Source organism: Heptranchias perlo, unplaced genomic scaffold (genome assembly GCF_035084215.1).
Source record: "Heptranchias perlo isolate sHepPer1 unplaced genomic scaffold, sHepPer1.hap1 HAP1_SCAFFOLD_52, whole genome shotgun sequence".
NCBI classification, from domain to species: domain Eukaryota; kingdom Metazoa; phylum Chordata; class Chondrichthyes; order Hexanchiformes; family Hexanchidae; genus Heptranchias; species Heptranchias perlo.
In genome coordinates, this window is record NW_027139537.1 from 6,350,196 (window position 1) to 6,368,155 (window position 17,960).

Here is a 17,960-nt window from a genome sequence, read left to right on the forward strand (position 1 = left end):
CGGACTCGATAGGCCAAATGGCCTCATTCCGTGTTGTAACCTTTCTATGATTCTGATAGAGTGCTCGCTGAGCATGTGAGAGATGGGAGGATATATTCTTGCATTCTCCACTCACCTTTTTACTTTGGTCAATTGTCCAGCAACAAAAGTGGCGTCAGTTTTCAGCGAGCCCATGGTCCATGTACTTCTTAAGCTTCACTATGTGCTACGGTACAGAGAGATCAAGGGGCAGCAAATCTTTTGGTGTGCTGCAGGAAGCAAAAATTCTTGATTTTGGTCATGAGCAAAGATGGAAAAAAAAGCTTAAAAATGCCTTCTCTGGGGACTGAACTCAGGACCTTCAGATTATGAGACTGACGCGCTGCCTGCTGCGCTAAGAAGGCATGTGCTGGACAAATTTCCAGGCAGCACTATGAAGTAGCACGGTTTGCAAGGTGTAAAATCATAAACTAATCGGCAGTTTGTAAAAACTCTCCATCCAGGTGTAAATCGAACCAACAATCTTCTGAATTCTGGTCAGACTCTTTCTCCATTGCTCCACTGGCCCAGGGTGTGGAGAGTAAGTCGGAGCTCACACTCTCACAGCGCCGCGGTGTGAGCAGGTACCGAGTCAGTCTCGGTCATGCCCACGCGATTCCACGAGTCAGGGAGTGTCAAATGGCGTACGGTGAACAATCACCAAAGAGAGGGACCTTTGCTGCTTCCCTTCGATAACTCAGCTGGTAGTGCAGAAAACTTGTACAGATTAAAACTTGAAAGCAAAATCATTCTTAAATCGCTGGTTTAATTCCGGCTCAAAATAGTGGTTTTGCAATAAACGGTATTGAGCTCAAGGCCGCTTTCTTTACTTTACAGACTGCTCACTGCTTAAAATGTTGGCGCTTTTCCTTTCTCAAACCTGAAAGCTTTCCGTGTCTGTCTGAACACGGCTGATTTGCTCGAGCATTTGCCTCTGCTCACCAGCAGGGAGCGCCTTTGAGCAACAACACGTCAAACCGCACGAACTTTCAGGCAAAAAAAGACTTCTTTCAGTCAGTCGGACAGGTCTCTCGCTGCTCAGAGGAGTGCCTTTGTGCATCAATTCTTTGTATTTTCAAAATACACTTTATTTCATAAAATTTAAGGATACATACAGTTCAGTGTAAAAGTCGCAATTTCAATTCAAAACAATACAAAACAGATCGCACACACTATGATCCCATTATTTCAATAGAAAACACAATACATATCATATAATACATTCTGTATAATAAAAGGTGGGATGGCTTCACACAGTAGCCTTTTCCCATAGAGCCCTTGCATAGGCTGCACCGTGCCTCAGTGCGTCCTGCAGCACATTCTCCTGGACCTTGGAGTGTGCCAGTCGGCAACACGGTCGTGGTCAGCTCCTTCAGCTGGAAGAACAGCAGGTTTTGGGCGGACCAAAGAGCCTTCTTCACCGAGTTGATGGTCTTCCAGCAGCAGTTGATATCTGTCTCGGTGTGCCTTCTGGGAAACTGCCCGTAGAGCACAGCGTCCTGTGTTACCGAGGTGTTGGAGATGAACTGGGACAGATAGCAACGCATCTCTCTCCACATATTCTGCGTGAAGGTCCAGTCGACCAGGAGACGGACAACGGTCTCGTCCCCATTGCAGCCTTGAAGGCAGCTCGAGGTGGTGCTGAGATTCCGTGTGTGTTGGAAGGACCGCACTGGGAAGGTCCTTCTCACCACCATCCAGGCCACATCCTGGTGCCTGTTGGTCAGTTGCAGCGACGAGATGTTCTGCCAAATGGCATCAACCGTCTGGTCGGGGAACTGCCCGAGTGGATCCACCCTCTCCTTTTCCTGCAGGACCCCCAGAACGTTCCTCCTCGACCACTGTCTGACGGCCTTGTGGTTGAAGTGGTTCCTCCTCAGGAACTTCTCCACCTGGAACAGGTGGGGAGTGGAGGGGGGGAGCTGGGTCGGTCCAGCTGGACGTGGCGTTCCTGCTTCTGCTCGGCCAGACCCAGTTTTCTCAGTGTATTGGACAGGTAGAAGCTCAGCACGTAGAGACACTTGGTGTTTGCAGACCGGGGCACTACACACATCCGGAGGCAGCCACACGCAAAGGTGTCCATCAGGATCAGGGCAGCATTGGGGACGCTTCTGCCCCCTTTGTCTGGGGGGCTTGTACATGGTGTCCCTGGAGACACATTCTACCGTGGAACACCAGACAAAGTGGAAGATAGCTCGGATGACTGTGGTGACGGAGCTGTGGGGAATGGGCCAGACCTGGGCCACATAGAGAAACACCGCGAGTACCTCACACCTTATCACTAGGTTCTTGTTGGCTACGGAGAGAGAGCGTCCCCCCAACATACAAAGCTTCTGTTTGGCCTTGGCGACCCGCTCCTCCCATTTTTTGGTGGAGTCCTGGGCCCCCGAACCCGATCCCCAACAGCATCAGGTAGTCGGACCTGACGATGAAGTGGACAAAGGATCGGGTCTCCCACCTGCCATTGAACATGTCCTCACTCTTACTGCGGTTCACTCTGGACCGCAAGGCCAGCTCGAGTCGTTCGCAGATGCCCATCAGTCTGTGGACCGACTGCTGATCGGAGCAAAAGACGGTGACGTCATCCATGTTCAGGGAGGTCTTAACCTGAGAGCCTCCACCTGGGATCGTCATCCCCCTGATACCTGTGTCCTTCCTGATGGACACGGAAAATGGCTCGACCCAACGCATGAACAAGACCGCGGAGAGAGAACAGCCCTGCCTGACTCCAGATTTAATTGGAAAACTCTCTGACTCCCGCCCATTGATTCGGACTGCGCGATGGATGTCCATATAGAGCAGTCGGATCCAATCGCGGATTCCCTCCCCAAACCCTATTTTGGAGACCTTGTCCATCATGTATGTGTGGGATATTATGTCGAAGGCCTTCTCCTGGTCCAGGCTGATCAGGCAGGTGTTCACCCCTCTGCCCTGCACGTAGGCGATCGCATCCCAGAGCAGCACAAGGATATCAGAGGTCGTCCTGCCGGGTAAAGTACAGGTCTGATCGGGGTGGTTCACCCACTCCAGAGCAGATTCGAGCCTGTTGGCGATGGCCATCGACAGAATCTTGTAGTCAGCATTAGCAGGGAAATGTGTCGCCAATTTCTGATTTATTCCCTCTCCCCCTTCTGCTTTTAGATGAGGGTGATGATGCCATTCCTCATGGACTCTGACATGCTGCCTGCCAGAAGCATACCCCCGTACACTTCAAGTAGGCCTGGGCCAATCCAGTCCCACAAAGCCGAGTACAAATCAACCGGTAAACCATCGCTCCCCGGAGTTCTACTCTTCTCGAAAGACTGGACGGCCTTTGTCAGCATCGTCCGAGTTCAGTCGCCGATCCATGCTCTCCAGCTCGCTGTCATCTAAGACCTCCGTGACAGAGGACAGGAAGGTTTGAGAGGCCGTGCTGTCTCTGGGCTTTGCGTCATACAGCCTGTCATAAAAGGACTTGCTGATCCTCAGTACGTCGGTCTGTGAAGACGTCCCCGAGCCCTCTTCCTCCTTCAGTCTGCTGATCACCAGAGGTCTCTCTGTGCAGCTTCTGGAAGAAGAAGCGCGAGCACTTTTCGCCCTGCCCCACGGAGCGGATTCTGTACCAAAAGGTGATCTTCGAGGCCTCGGAGGTGAAGAGTGAGACTTGCTGGTCCTTCACCTCTCTGAGTTCCTCCCCGACATCGATCCCCATCGACTGCAGCTGGAGCAGATCCTGCATGCTTTTCTGGAGCTGGGACAATTTCCTCTGTCTCTCTCTCGCCCCTTTAACTGTACGGTTCAAACCGTGCAATCACAGGTTGAGGCCCCTTTAACTGGAGAGATCAAACCGTGAGATCAGAGGATGAGGCCCCTTTAACTGGACGTTTCACACCGTGAGATCACAGGATGAAGCCTCTTTAACTGGACGGGTCACACCGTGAGATCAGAGGGTGAGGCCCCTTTCACTGGACGGGTGAAACCTTGAGATCTCAGGGTGAGTCCCCGTTAAGTGGACGGGTAACAAAGTGAGACCACAGTGTGAGACCCCTTTAACTGGACGGGTCACACCGTGAGATCTCAGGGTGAGACTGTTTTAACTGGATTGGTCACACCGTGAGATAAAATGTTGAGGCCTCTTTAACTTGACGGGTCACACCGTGAGATATCAGGGTAAGGCGCTGTGATTACAGGTGGTATTTCCTCGCTCGACTAATTTAAATATGTGAGGTGGTGAGAGTGTTGGAGAAATGAAGGCTTGAGATGGCAGAAGCACAGGGTCTCAGCAGCAGTGGGACCAGGACTGTACTTTGTAACTGGTGCAGAGAAACAGCAGTGGGAACTGAAATCACAAAATCACAAGAGACTTAGAGGTCCATGTATATAGATCATTAAAATATGATGGACAGGTGCAGAAAATATTCTTAGAAGGCTAATGGAATGCTGGTCTTTATATCTAGAGGACTAGAATACGTGGGTAGAATTATGCTACAGCTATACAAAGTCCTATACACCTGGAGTACTGTGTTCAGTCCTGGGTACCACACCTTAGGAAGGACATATTGGCCTTGGGAGTGCAGAGCAGATTTACTGGAATGATCCATGTGAGAATCCCTGTGTGGTCAGTGTCCAGTAAAATATTAAAATGCCTATGTGGCAAAATAGCAGAATGCAAAATGGTTAGGAAAGGGTTAATAAGTTGATAGCTGAGGTTGGTGAAGGCCCCCTCCCCCCCTGCTGGGCCATATGTTTGCGTAGTCAGCAGGCCTGCATTGTCTTATCAATGTAGAGTCTTTGATGTATTTCAGGGTCTGGTCTGAGTGTCTCCATGCTGCGAGCTAATCAAGATTGGTAACACCCCAGCAAGACCAAAAGGCACATTCCCAGTGAGAAGAAAGGATGCATCCATCAGTGTCTGTCACTGCGGCATGATCAGGCCATGGGCTACCTGTGATTGGCTTGAAATTAGGTAACCTCGCATGGCCAGTCTATGTCCAGCTTATGATTGGTGTTGACTCTTGTGTTAACGATGTTCCAACCCCTATTGATCTGTATAAAGTTATGAATTTTTGTATATGTCTTTGTCTCCTTATTCTGGTAGAATCGTCCGGACTCCCTCAGGAGTCTGAATCGAAGCTACAGACTAAGACCTGCCATTAAAGTTGTGTTGAACTTTGAAGGTGTATTCGACTCAGTGTTTACTGAACCAGACTGAGGGGAAAAAAGAATCCAGTTCATCATTTGGTGGCCTGTACGGGGATCTCAACGGTCGTTCACCGAGAGTTCACGGAGTAAGAGGCGGATTTGTTTTGGACACGGAGGAATGAGAGAGCGCGCCCGATGTGAGTAAAACCTTTTTTTACCAATTCGGCTTTCCTAAATCTGTTAAGTCTGACGACGAATCGTCCAATCGCTAACACTCGTGTGGCGTCCTTACTAGATTCAGGACAGTCTGGCGAATACACAGAAAAAGCAGGAAGAGGTCAGTGGTTAAATATCACTGAGGGTCAGTACAGGTACTGAGGGAATAACTTGTAAGCGGTAGGTCAGTGATCGAACTGTCTCTGAGGGTCAGTGATTAAAATTATCACTGAGAGTTAAAGTTCGAGTTCTTGGTAATTGGATCTAAAACGGAACTTCGGGTCAGTGATCAAAATTATCACTGAGAGTTAGAGTTCGAGTTCTTGGTAATTGGATATAAACCGGAACCTCGAGTCAGTGATTAAAAATCGCTGAGGATTAGGGTTCGAGTTCCTGGTGATTGGGTATAAACAGGAACTTCGAGTCCCTGGGGATTGGGTATGAACAGGAACTGATTGCTTGTGCTGATCGACTACAGAAGGAAGTGCCTGTCTCAAACGCGCAGCTTTAGACCGGTTGTTAAGAGGGGAGATCCCCCACGCGAAGGTCAGGACCCTGAAGTGGGCGTAGAGACCAAAAGCACTTGGGATTGTGAGGCACAAGGAGTCAGGTCCATCCTTGAATTCTGTTCGAATACGGTTGTATTAATTAGTTGACTAAGAGTAAAGGAAAACGGGACATAGAATGGGTAATTTTCTGGATGTCACTGCAGAACCGCATAGTGCCTAACAGACTTCGTGTGAAAAATATCCGGACGAGGCAAAACAATTTAGACAATTGTCGGGCGGGTTGAATAAAAAACTGGGGAATGGTCAATGGCCGTTGGGAGGAATTAAAGACCTAGATACTGCCATAAAAGCACAGGAATTAATTTGGAAAAATAACGGAAGTAAAGCAACCAAATATTTAATTGCTTTATGGAGACAGTACTGTCAAGAACTTAAAGAAGCTTCGTTATTAGCAAGTTGGCAGGATAACGCGTTGAAGTTAGGGATAGTCCTCACTGAAGGAGAAGTAATCAAGTCCGTAGAGGTCCTAAAAGGAGAATGTGCTCATGAAAAGCGCTCTAAAAAGAGGTCTGAAAAGACTTCGGGCGAGCCCAAAACAGTTGAGAAAAGGGAATTACGTAATCCAATGATTGGCCTTGCCTTGGCTGAGGGGGACGAGGACGAATTGGATGAGTGGAATTGTAGGTCCCGTGTAGCTCCCCAGGGTCTTAGTGCTCCTCCTGAGTACAGTAATATCTATTCTTCAGTGCCTACGGGACCGACTGTTCAAACCCCTGTGATAATGCCTCAAATTGTCTCCCCGGTTGCTTCCCGTACCAGAAGTAAAACTAGGGAATTATTGGCTCCAACATTTGAATTCTCAGTCAGCCCACTTAGTTTAAGACAGCAGAGAGATCAGAGACTGGACAGTCAGGGACGTGGAGACGCAGACACTGAAGAGTCAGGAGACGACTTGCCATCACTAAATTTAGAACGTACTACTGAGACACTAGCTAGGTATGAGCCGACCCCTCGTCAGTTACCAATGAGGCCGATGCCTAATCCCGCTTTTGATCCAAACCCAGCCAACGCTGGAGTAGCCGGCAACTCCCGAACGATAGATGTGTACTGTCCATGGAAACCCAACGAGATAATGGCCATTCTAACTGGGGTGCCGGATAGGAGAAAGCCACCTACCGCATTTATAGAATTCATTAAGACTGCCGTTTCCATCTATAATGCAGAAACAAGGGTCTGCGCTAGTCCAGTATATGGATGATCTGTTGATAGCCAGCCCTGATGAGCAGAGCAACCGAAAAGACACTGCCCAATTGCAAAATCACTTATCCTCGCTAGGGTACAGTATCCCGGTCGAAAGTACTGGTGGGCGAACAGAGGGTTAGATTTCTTGGAGTCATGCTCTCAGCAACCGAGCGGAGCCGAGAAAGAAGCAGGATTGAACCAATCTGTCAATTCCCTGTACCTCGAACTGCAAAGGAGGTACGGCAGTGGATGGGAATGGTAAACTATTGCAGACAGTGGATCCCTAATATTGCCGTGGACACTAAATTATTAACGCCATATACCAGCAAAGAGGGCGAATTTCAACTAGATTCTGACGCATTGGGAGCATTTGAGAGATTAAAGGAAGATTTGTCACAAGCACCCGCATTGGGGAGACCCCTGTACGACAGACCATTTCAGTTGTACTGTACTATCCTCGCTGATTGCTCGACTGCTGTTCTAACTCAAAAACATGGAGACAAGCATAGACCGGTTGCGTACTACTCTTCGAAGTTAGATCCGGTAGCGCTAGGGCATGCAGTTTGTACTCAGATTTTAATGGCCATTTACAATAGCCTGCAGTCAGCTGCTAATCTGACTTTACAACAGGACATCACTGTACACAGTTCACACTCGGTAACTGCATTATTAGGCCAGCTGCAGACTCAACATCTTACCATGGCTCGACAGAATAAGTGTGAGATATATCTGCTGAATAATCCTAAACTGCGATTTAAACATTGTACTACTATCAACCCAGCATGTTTTCCCACAGAGCCACCCCTTGAACAGACTGATCCAGGACACGATTGTTTATCTTTAATTAAGGAAGACACTTCTGTCAGAGACGATCCATCTGATGTCCCAATAAAGGATCCGGACATAACTATGTACGTAGATGGGAGTGCCTTTATTGGTTCCTTTGGAGAGAAACTTTCTGGATATGCAATAGTGGACCAGGACGGTAAAACTGTTGAATCTGCTGCTTTTGAGTTTCCATATTCTGCCCAGCAAGCGGAGCTGTTTGCATTGATAAGAGCTTGTGTCCTCGGGAAAGACCAAAGGATTAATGTGTATACAGATTCAAGATACGCTTTCGGGGTAATTCACGATTTTGGACAGTTATGGAAAAACAGAGGGTTTTTGGCTTCTGTAGGTACTCAGATTTCCCATCAGAAGTTAGTCTCAGATTTATTACAAGCCCTTATGCTACCAAGACAGATCTCAGTTACAAAATGCTCCGCCCACACGACAGGACAGACCCCAGTTGATATAGGGAATAGATATGCTGATCAGGGAGCTAAGGAAGCGTCCCAGACACAGAGGGTGGTTGTCCCTAGACTGATGAATCAGACTAAAAGCTCAAACAAAAGCAAGTCTCCCTCTGAAAAGCCAATGCCAACCATCCAAGACGTCATTAAATTACAGAAGGACGCTCCTGACTGTGATAAACAATTGTGGAAACAACTTGGTTGTACTTATGACTGTGTATCTAAATTGTCGGTTACCCCTGCGAGGCAGACTTGTATGTCAGATGAATTAGCAGTATGGGTTATTGAATGTGTACACTTTGCAACTCATTGTGGTGCCAAAGCTGCTCGTGACACACTGCTGGCCACTTGGTGGCATCCTCGGTTGCAAGCCCTAGCCCATAGCATTAGCAGTCGCTGTCTCATTTGTCAACAACGCAACCCTGGGAAGGGAGTGCCTTACGAATGGGGAAAAACCCCTTTGCTGGAAGGTCCCTTCGAGACCCTCCAGATGGACTACATTGAGTTGGAAATATGTCAGGGTTATAAATATGTTCTAGTTATTGTTGATGTATTTAGTAAATGGATAGAGGCCTATCCAACAACGAATAACAAAGCCTCCACTTTTGTAAAAGTTCTGATGAAAGAGATCATTCCTAGATACGGAATCCCAAATCAATTGAGTTCCGATAACGGCCCTCATTTTGTGGGTCAGGTGAACAAGGAATTCTGCACCCAGATGGGCATTAAACAACAGTTACACTGTGCTAACAGACCACAGGCCGCTGGATTGGTTGAGCGTGCTAATCAGACTTTAAAAAATAAACTGGCTAAACTGCAGGCTGAGACTGGTACTACTTGGCTCAAACTTCTTCCTATAGCCTTATTTCAGATACGTACTACTCCGGCTGGGGTAGCACGGTTAAGTCCTGCTGAAATTATATAAGGGAGACCCCTCCAGACCCCCTGGAATCAAAACGTTCCGAAAACTGTCCACTTTCACCACATGACGACAGAAATGACTAATTATATTTTGTCATTAACTAAGGCATTGAGAAGCCTCCACTCTCGGGTACGAGCTGCCTACGTCGAACTTCCTCCTATAGCCAGTCCATCTAAAATCGAACCGGGAACGTACGTGTTCATCAGGAATTGGACAAGGAAAGGACTGGAACCTCGTTGGGAGGGGCCCTATCAGGTTCTACTCACCACCCCTACCGCTGTGAAGGTAGAGGGAAAGAGTGCTTGGGTTCACCTCCACCACTGTAAAACTATCAGTCCCACGTCTCAAATTTAAAATGCTAACTTCTTTCTTCTTCCAAGAAATCGTCCCTATACAGGTATCGTGACCAGTTATGAAAGTCTTCCCTTGGATCTTCTGCCTTGAACTATTGCTGACCCTGGGAGTAACCAAAAGGTGAACATGTTGATGGGACCAGCCTAAACGCATACACCACCTATGCCAAGGAGACGTACTTCGATGCAACGATAACGACCCAGACGGATTCGGAAGGTGGATCATCACCCGGATAGACGGATGTGCCGGGCTCCTGAGTCAGCCCCACCGCTCGAAAGAGTTAGGAATATCGCATGGAGGAATACCTTGTTATTGGGCTGAGTGCAAATATGATTATGTTTGTAAACGTGAAGGGGAAAAGACCCCTGAGCTGTGTCAACAGGAGAGAGATATACAGAGGCACGAGTGGTACCTGAGATTTAACCAAGAGAGAAAGCGTAATGGGTTAGCCCCTATGAGTATTTTTAACTATGTAAGATTAGATGGTTCTCTGCCACAGAGATGTAAGAGAGATCTCCAACTTCAAAAGCGCGAACTGCACGTTAACACCTTCCTGGACATGAGTTATGTGTATGCCAAACGGCAAGGTATCTCTAGCTGTTGGGTGTGTTCCCACATCCCTATCCATTCCAAGGGAGGTATCCCTTTAAAGCCGATTCCCTTTACGTCCCATGAATCTGCGGAATGGGTCATAAGACGAAACAATTCGGGAAATGCGATAAGAACCCCGGAAACAATAGAATGGGCATCAGCGGGGTATTGTCTTAATGAGTTTAGAGGATGGTACCAGCCTAATTACAATCGAACCCATAAGCCCCCGTTCCTGCTAATGACTAACACGTCTAGACCAAACGGGATGGTATGCTGGAATAAGAATGCCCCAAATAATGGCCCTTTTATGGGACATAGTGATTGCAGCGCCACCCACTAATGGCTACCGCCCAAAGTCAACCTGACTACCCAGGGCATGTTCCAGGGCCAGTGGGCCCCAACGCTTAATAAAACCAGTGGGTTGCCGTGTAATCACCTTGACTCTCGGCCTTTTATATATATGGCTAAAGAGGGAAATTTAACTGCATATAATGGTACGTATTTCATACGCGGCCATAAGGCATACCCATGGTTGCCTCAGAACTGGATCGGGTCCTGCTATTTAGGATATGTAGTACCATATGTTTATCGATTCCCTTCCCTAGCGGATCACCACCATTATAGGCCAAAAAGGGCAATTACAGAAACGGAGCGATATTTCGCTATTTTGTTTCCCGGGTATGGGGTAGCCAGGACAATCAAGGAAATTCGGCAGGTGGCTTCGGTATTAGAGGAAGTAGCCAATAACACCGAAGTATCACTGAAGAATGTTAATGCAGAAATGATAGCCATTCGGACAGTGGCTTTGCAGAATCGCATGGCTCTAGACTACCTGTTAGCCGCAAAAGGGGGAACATGTGCACTGATTGGATCAGAATGCTGCACCTGCACACCAGATAACTCAGAAAATATAACTAATCTGGCTGAGCATATAAAGAAAGCTGTAACAAAATTACACCAAACCTCAGGAGAAGATTGGTTAGAATGGTTTCTCAGTGGCTCATGGGGATCGTACTTGATGCACGGATTAGTTATTCTAATTGTAGCAATACTTACTTTTGGCCTGATCGTTGCTTGCGTTAAAATCTGCTGTAAAGCAGCAATGGAACAAATTCGAGTATGAGACTCTGCTCAGGCAGAACTGATGAGTGAACAAGGGTTAGTTATCATGAAATGATAAAAGGGGGAAATGAGAATCCCTCCGTGGTCAGTTTTCGGTAAAATATTAAAATGCCTACGTGGCAAAGAAGCAGAATGCAAAATGGTTAGAAAGGGTTAATTAGTTAGTAACTGAGATTGATACAGGTGGCCTGGCCCTCCTGCTGGGCCATATGTTTGCTTAGTCAGCAGGCCTGCATTGTCTTATCAATGATAGGTCTTTGATGTGATTCAAGGACTGGTCTGAATGTCTCCATGTTTATGGCAGATCAATATAGGTAACGAGCTTAGCCAAAGTTGAAAGACATTCCAGGTTGGGAGATAAGGAACAGAAGGAACAGGGAAGAACATTCCAAGTTGGAAGGTGAGGAAGTATCCCCTTTGATGTCTAACAGCAACATGGTCAGCACATGGATTATCTATGATTGGCCGGAAATAATGTAACCCCGCATGGCAACCTGTGCCCGGCTTATGATTGGTGTTGACTCTTGTATTAATGATGTCCCAACCCCTATCAATCTGTATAAAGGTATGAGTTTTTGTCTTTGTCTTTGTCTCCTTATTCTGTTAGAATCGTTCGGATTCTCTCAGGAATCTGAATTGAAGCTACAGACTAAGATCTGCTATTAAAGTTGTGTTGAACTTTACGGTGTACTCGAATCAGTTCTTGCTGAACCAGACTGAGGGCAAAGAATCCGGTTCGCCAGGGTCACCATCAATAATGTTAGAGTCGGGTCACCACCAGTTATCCTCGAGTTGGGTCACCAACAGTAATGTTAGATTGGGGTCACCACCAGTAATGTTAGAGTAGGGTCAGCACCAGTAATGTTAGAGTAGAGTCACCACCAGTAATGTTAGAGTAGGGTCAGCACCAGTAATGTTTGAGTAGAGTCACCACCAGTAATGTTAGAGTAGGGTCAGCACCAGTAATGTTAGAGTAGAGTCACCACCAGTAATGTTAGAGTAGGGTCAGCACCAGTAATGTTTGAGTAGAGTCACCACCAGTAATGTTAGAGTAGGGTCAGCACCAGTAATGTTCGAGTAGAGTCACCACCAGTAATGTTAGAGTTGGGTCAGCATCAGTAATGTTTGAGTAGAGTCACCACCAGTAATGTTAGAGTTCGGTCAGCATCATTAATGTTTGAGTAGAGTCACCACCAGTAATATTAGAGTAGGGTCAGCACCAGTAATGTTAGAGTAGAGTCACCACCAGTAATGTTGGAGTAGGGTCAGCACCAGTAATGTTAGAGTAGAGTCACCACCAGTAATGTTCGAGTTGGGTCAGCATCAGTAATGTTAGAGTTGGGTCAGCATCAGTAATGTTAGAGTTGGGTCACCACCATAATGTTAGAGTTGGGTCAGCACCAGTAATGTTAGAGTAGAGTCACCACCAGTAATGTTAGAGTAGGGTCACCACCAGTAATGTTAGAGTAGGGTCACCACCAGTAATGTTAGAGTAGGGTCACCACCAGTAATGTTGGAATAGAGTCGCCACCAGTAATGTTAGAATAGGGACACAACCAATAATATTATTGCAGGGTCACCACCGGTGATGTTAGGGTAAGGTCACCATCGGTAATATTATTGTAGGGACACCTCCAGTAATATATTAGAAGGGACACCACTAATAATGTTAGAGTAGAATCTCCACCAGTAATGATCGAGTAGGGTCACCACCAATAATGTTAGAGTCGGGTCACCACCAGTAATGTTAGTGTCGGGTCACCACCATTAATATTATTGTATGATCACCAACAGCATTGTTAGTGTCGGGACACCACCAGTAATATTAGGGTCCAGTCCACACCAGGGTTATCAGAGTATGGTCATCACCAATTCTGTTAGACCAGAGACACCACCAGTGATGTTAGAGTAAAGTCACCACCTCTAATGACCGAGTATGGTTACCACCAGTGATGTTAGAGCAGAGTCAGCACCAGTAATGTCATGGTAGAGTCACCACCAGTAATGCTGGAGTTGGGTCAACACTGGTAATTTTACAGTAGGGTCACCACAATTAATGTTAGAATAAGGTCACCACCAGTCATGTTGGAATAGGGTCACCACCATTAATATTATAGTAGGGTCACCACCAGTAATGTTAGAGTAGAGTCACCACCAGTAATGTTAGAGTAGAGTCACCACCAGTAATGTTAGAGTAGAGTCACCACCAGTAATGTTAGAGTAGGGTCACCATCAGTAATGTTAGAGTAGGATCACCACCAGTAATGTTAGAGTAGGGTCTCCACCAGTAATGTTAGAGTAGAGTCACCACCAGTAATGTTAGATTGGGGTCACCACCAGTAATGTTAGAGTGGAGTCACCACCAGTAATGTTAGAGTAGAGTCACCACCAATAATGTTCGAGTCGGGTCACCACCAGTAATGTTAGAGTAGGGTTAGCACCAGTAATGTTAGAGTAGAGTCACCACCAGTAATGTTAGAGTAGAGTCACCACCAGTAATGTTAGAGTAGAGTCACCACCAGTAATGGTAGAGTAGGGTCACCATCAGTAATGTTAGAGTAGGGTCACCACCAGTAATGTTAGAGTAGAGTCACCACCAGTAATGTTAGAGTAGGGTCACCACCAGTAATGTTAGAGTAGGGTCAACACCAGTAATGTTAGAGTCGGGTCACCATCAGTAATGTTAGAGTAGGGTCACCACCAGTAATGTTAGAGTAGGGTCACCACCAGTAATGTTAGAGTAGGGTCACCATCAGTAATGTTAGAGTAGGGTCACCACCAGTAATGTTAGAGTAGGGTCACCACCAGTAATGTTAGAGTAGGGTCACCATCAGTAATGTTAGAGTAGGGTCACCACCAGTAATGTTAGAGTAGGGTCACCACCAGTAATGTTAGAGTAGGGTCACCATCGGTAATGTTAGAGTAGGGTCACCACCAGTAATGTTAGATTAGGGTCACCACCAGTCATGTTAGAGTAGGGTCACCACCAGTAATGTTGGAGTAGGGTCACCACCAGTCATGTTAGAGTAGGGTCACCACCAGTAATGTTGGAGTAGGGTCACCACCAGTCATGTTAGAGTAGAGTCACCACCAGTAATGTTAGAGTAGGGTCACCACCAGTCATGTTAGAGTAGGGTCACCACCAGTAATGTTGGAGTAGGGTCACCACCAGTAATGTTAGAGTAGGGTCACCATCAGTAATGTTAGAGTAGGGTCACCACCAGTAATGTTAGAGTAGGGTCACCACCAGTAATGTTAGAGTAGAGTCACCACCAGTAATGTTAGAGTAGGGTCACCACCAGTAATGTTAGAGTGGGGTCAACACCAGTAATGTTAGAGTCGGGTCACCATCAGTAATGTTAGAGTAGGGTCACCACCAGTAATGTTAGAGTAGAGTCACCACCAGTAATGTTAGAGTAGGTTCACCACCAGTAATGTTAGAGTAGGGTCACCACCAGTAATGTTAGAGTAGAGTCACCACCAGTAATGTTAGAGTAGAGTCACCACCAGTAATGTTGGAGTAGTGTCACTACCAGTAATGTTAGAGTAGTGTCACTACCTGTAATGTTAGAGTGGATACACTATCTTTCATAATCACACTACAATGCAATTTTACTGATGTAATGGGTGAGTTAAGATTTCGCTGAATTAATATGAGGCCTCAAGTACCGAACGCAGCGTCCGGGATGGACGTTCCCTTCAGTGATCACAGAGCGTGCGCAGATCTCATTCCCTCTGGGATGACCATCCGTTCATTAATTTGAATGGAAGGAGTTTCGTGGACTAGGCTGCACAATTTCCCATTGGCGACCCAAGCGCACTGAAGCGGAAAATCTCTCTTTGTTTGTTAAGTGACTGTAACAAACGCCGATTATTGTGTAATCTGATTTTCACACCGGAGCACCGATTGCCCTATAAATGGGGAGCATTTACCGATCGCAAATACACTCCGATCGGAGCCTTGAATCCGGACAGAATTCACTCAGTCTTCAAACAATGGAACGGCCAACAATTCTACAGATAACGGATATTTATTACCCTATTCTCGCATCCTTTGCTGTTCCCGGTAAGTCAGTGTATCCTGGTGTTTAATAGCTGTTGTCTATCTTACTGTTAATGATCATGTAACAGATTCCCAGAATGTCCTCATTGCAGAGTCTCTTATCCACCGGGAGAAGTTGGTGAATATCAGCGAGAATCCTCCCTGTCCTCCCGGCCGGTGAGGTGCTGTTCTGATCGGTAGATGATGGGTACTGGGCGCTCAACTATCCTCCCAAAACTGAGGGAGGGCGAGGCTGAAAGCCCGACCCCTCCAACAGTACACAGATCACTAAAGGATGTGTTTCTTAGTGTCAATGGTCATCATTTCATTTATCCCATTGTTCTCTGTCTGGTTTAAGTTGATAATTCCTGGAAATGAAGCCGCCTTCACCCAACAGGGGACATTGAGAGATATTTGGAGAAATAATTACCGCTCCCCTCGCCTCGGCTGCAAAGAACCTTCGCGGTTCCACCAGGTCCCGCTCTGTTACCGAGCAGCCGAGTGGGTAAAAGGGAACATATCTCAATCACCTTCCCAAATATAGAGGGTTCAAGGCCACCCATATCGGTATTTAAATGCTCAAATAAACCTTACCTGAGGGAAGGTATTCTCATTATGTATTCTATTAATAAACGCCCTCTCGACCGAAATACTTACCTCTTCTCCCACTTTCTTACAGCGAATCTCGTTACAATCGTGATTCTCTCCAGAGGAAATTGCGGCCTCTCCAAATGTATCTCAGTCTACATGGTGGCCATGGCAACAGCAGATCTCCTGGTCATGATCTTCAATGTAATAGTGTATCACATTTTCAGTAAGCTCTTTCCACGTTCATTCCTGTCTTATACTGCTGTGTGTACGTTCATTGTGTACATGGAATGTATCGCCCTGCATATATCGGTGTGGTTTACAGTCTCGTTCACATTTGACCGATTTGTATCTATTTGTTGTAGGAAATTTAAAACAAAGTATTGCACATTGAGAACTGCGGCCGCGGTTTTAACAACCGTCGCTGTCCTTTTGTGTTTAGATAACGTCCCCTATTGGTTTGCATATGAACCTGAACGAATTATTAACAATATTCACTGGGGATGCCTCCCCAGACTGGACTTTTTCTCATCGCCTGCAGGTGTTGCATTCAACTCGTTCGAAAGCGTTTTAATTGTATGGATTCCTTTTGCTTTGATGTTACTGTTTAATTGTTTGACAGTCAGGTGTATTTTGGTGGCCAGTGGAGCCCGCAGGGGACTCCGGGGTCACAGCAGTGAGAACCAGAGTGATCCAGAGATGGAGAACCGAAAGAAATCCATCATTCTACTGTTCACTGTGTCGGGCTGTTTTATGCTGCTGTGGCTGACATCCGCCGTGAGCTTTTTAACTACCAGACTGACAAACACAGAGCAATACCTAATCGATTATGCAAGCCCTGCGTATATCGCCACTGAAGCCGGCTATCTGCTCATGTATTTGAGTTCCTGTACAAACACGTGTATTTATGCAGCTACCCAAACTAAATTCAGGGAAGAGCTGAAGAAGTTGATGAAATCACCTTGGACATTTCTTCTGACATTGGTTAAATTAATGAAAAATCAAACCAAAGCTTCCCGTCCTAATGACAGCTCAATTACAGACCGTGCTGAATTTTAGAATGGCCGTCTGGATTATTCTTCTGAAAATGAACAGGGATCAGAAAACATTTCTTCAATTTTGTGCCGTGTGTTTGATATCTGCCGCTTTCCCCGGGTGAACAGAATCGTTTCCAGCTAAAGCAGCTCACTTCTTGCTCAAGATTCAAAGAGAACAGTCCTGATTGAGTTTCAGCAGTGGAGGAGAACATGTGGGCGTCAGCGTTAACTGCCTTTCACGGCAGGGACTGGAATGAGACGCCCAGTTTTGTTAATAGATAAAGCTTTAGTGTAGAAACAATGAAGGGTGTTACAATCGTGGTTATTTGTAATTCTTCTGTAATCTCGGTCTGAATGTTACAGGCGCTGGTCTCCCCATCAGACACTGACTCCTGGCCCAATAGAACGGGGCTCCTGTCTCCTGATAAGTGATCAAATGATGGAGGCAGTAGGAACGTGACTCCTCAATGTGACATTAGGCATCTTTGTTTGCAGATTCTTATTAAAATCTCAACTGATCATTAAAATGTTGGAATGTTAAAACAGGAGAACAGACCATTCGACCCAACCAATCCCTATCGGAGTTTACCCACCACCCGAGCAAATAGTTCCAATCACTTTACCTGCTCGGTCTCAACATCCCTTCAACCTATTTTATTCATCCATTTATACAATTTAATCTTGAATATTGATATAATTTCTGCCTCCCTGAATTCCACAGCCTCACAACTCTCCATGTGAAGAGTTTCTCCAACCCTCAGTTCTATATCTCTTACATTTATTCTTGTATTTACAGCTGTTAGTTCTTGATCCCCCAATTAATGGAAGCAGTCTGTTTCTATCTATCATGTCCCGTCCCTTCTTAACTTAAATCACCTGGAGCCGACTCGCCAAAAGACATCAATC

The 17,960-nt window shown here is 46.3% G+C and overlaps 1 non-coding gene across 1 annotated transcript; it reads right to left on the bottom strand.

Annotated features, from left to right (window-relative positions):
* Positions 1-310: 310 nt before the first annotated feature.
* trnam-cau (transfer RNA methionine (anticodon CAU)) lies at positions 311-383 on the bottom strand. Its single transcript has one exon. It is a non-coding gene; the product is annotated as a tRNA-Met (tRNA).
* Between the last annotated feature and the right edge of the window lie 17,577 nt (positions 384-17,960).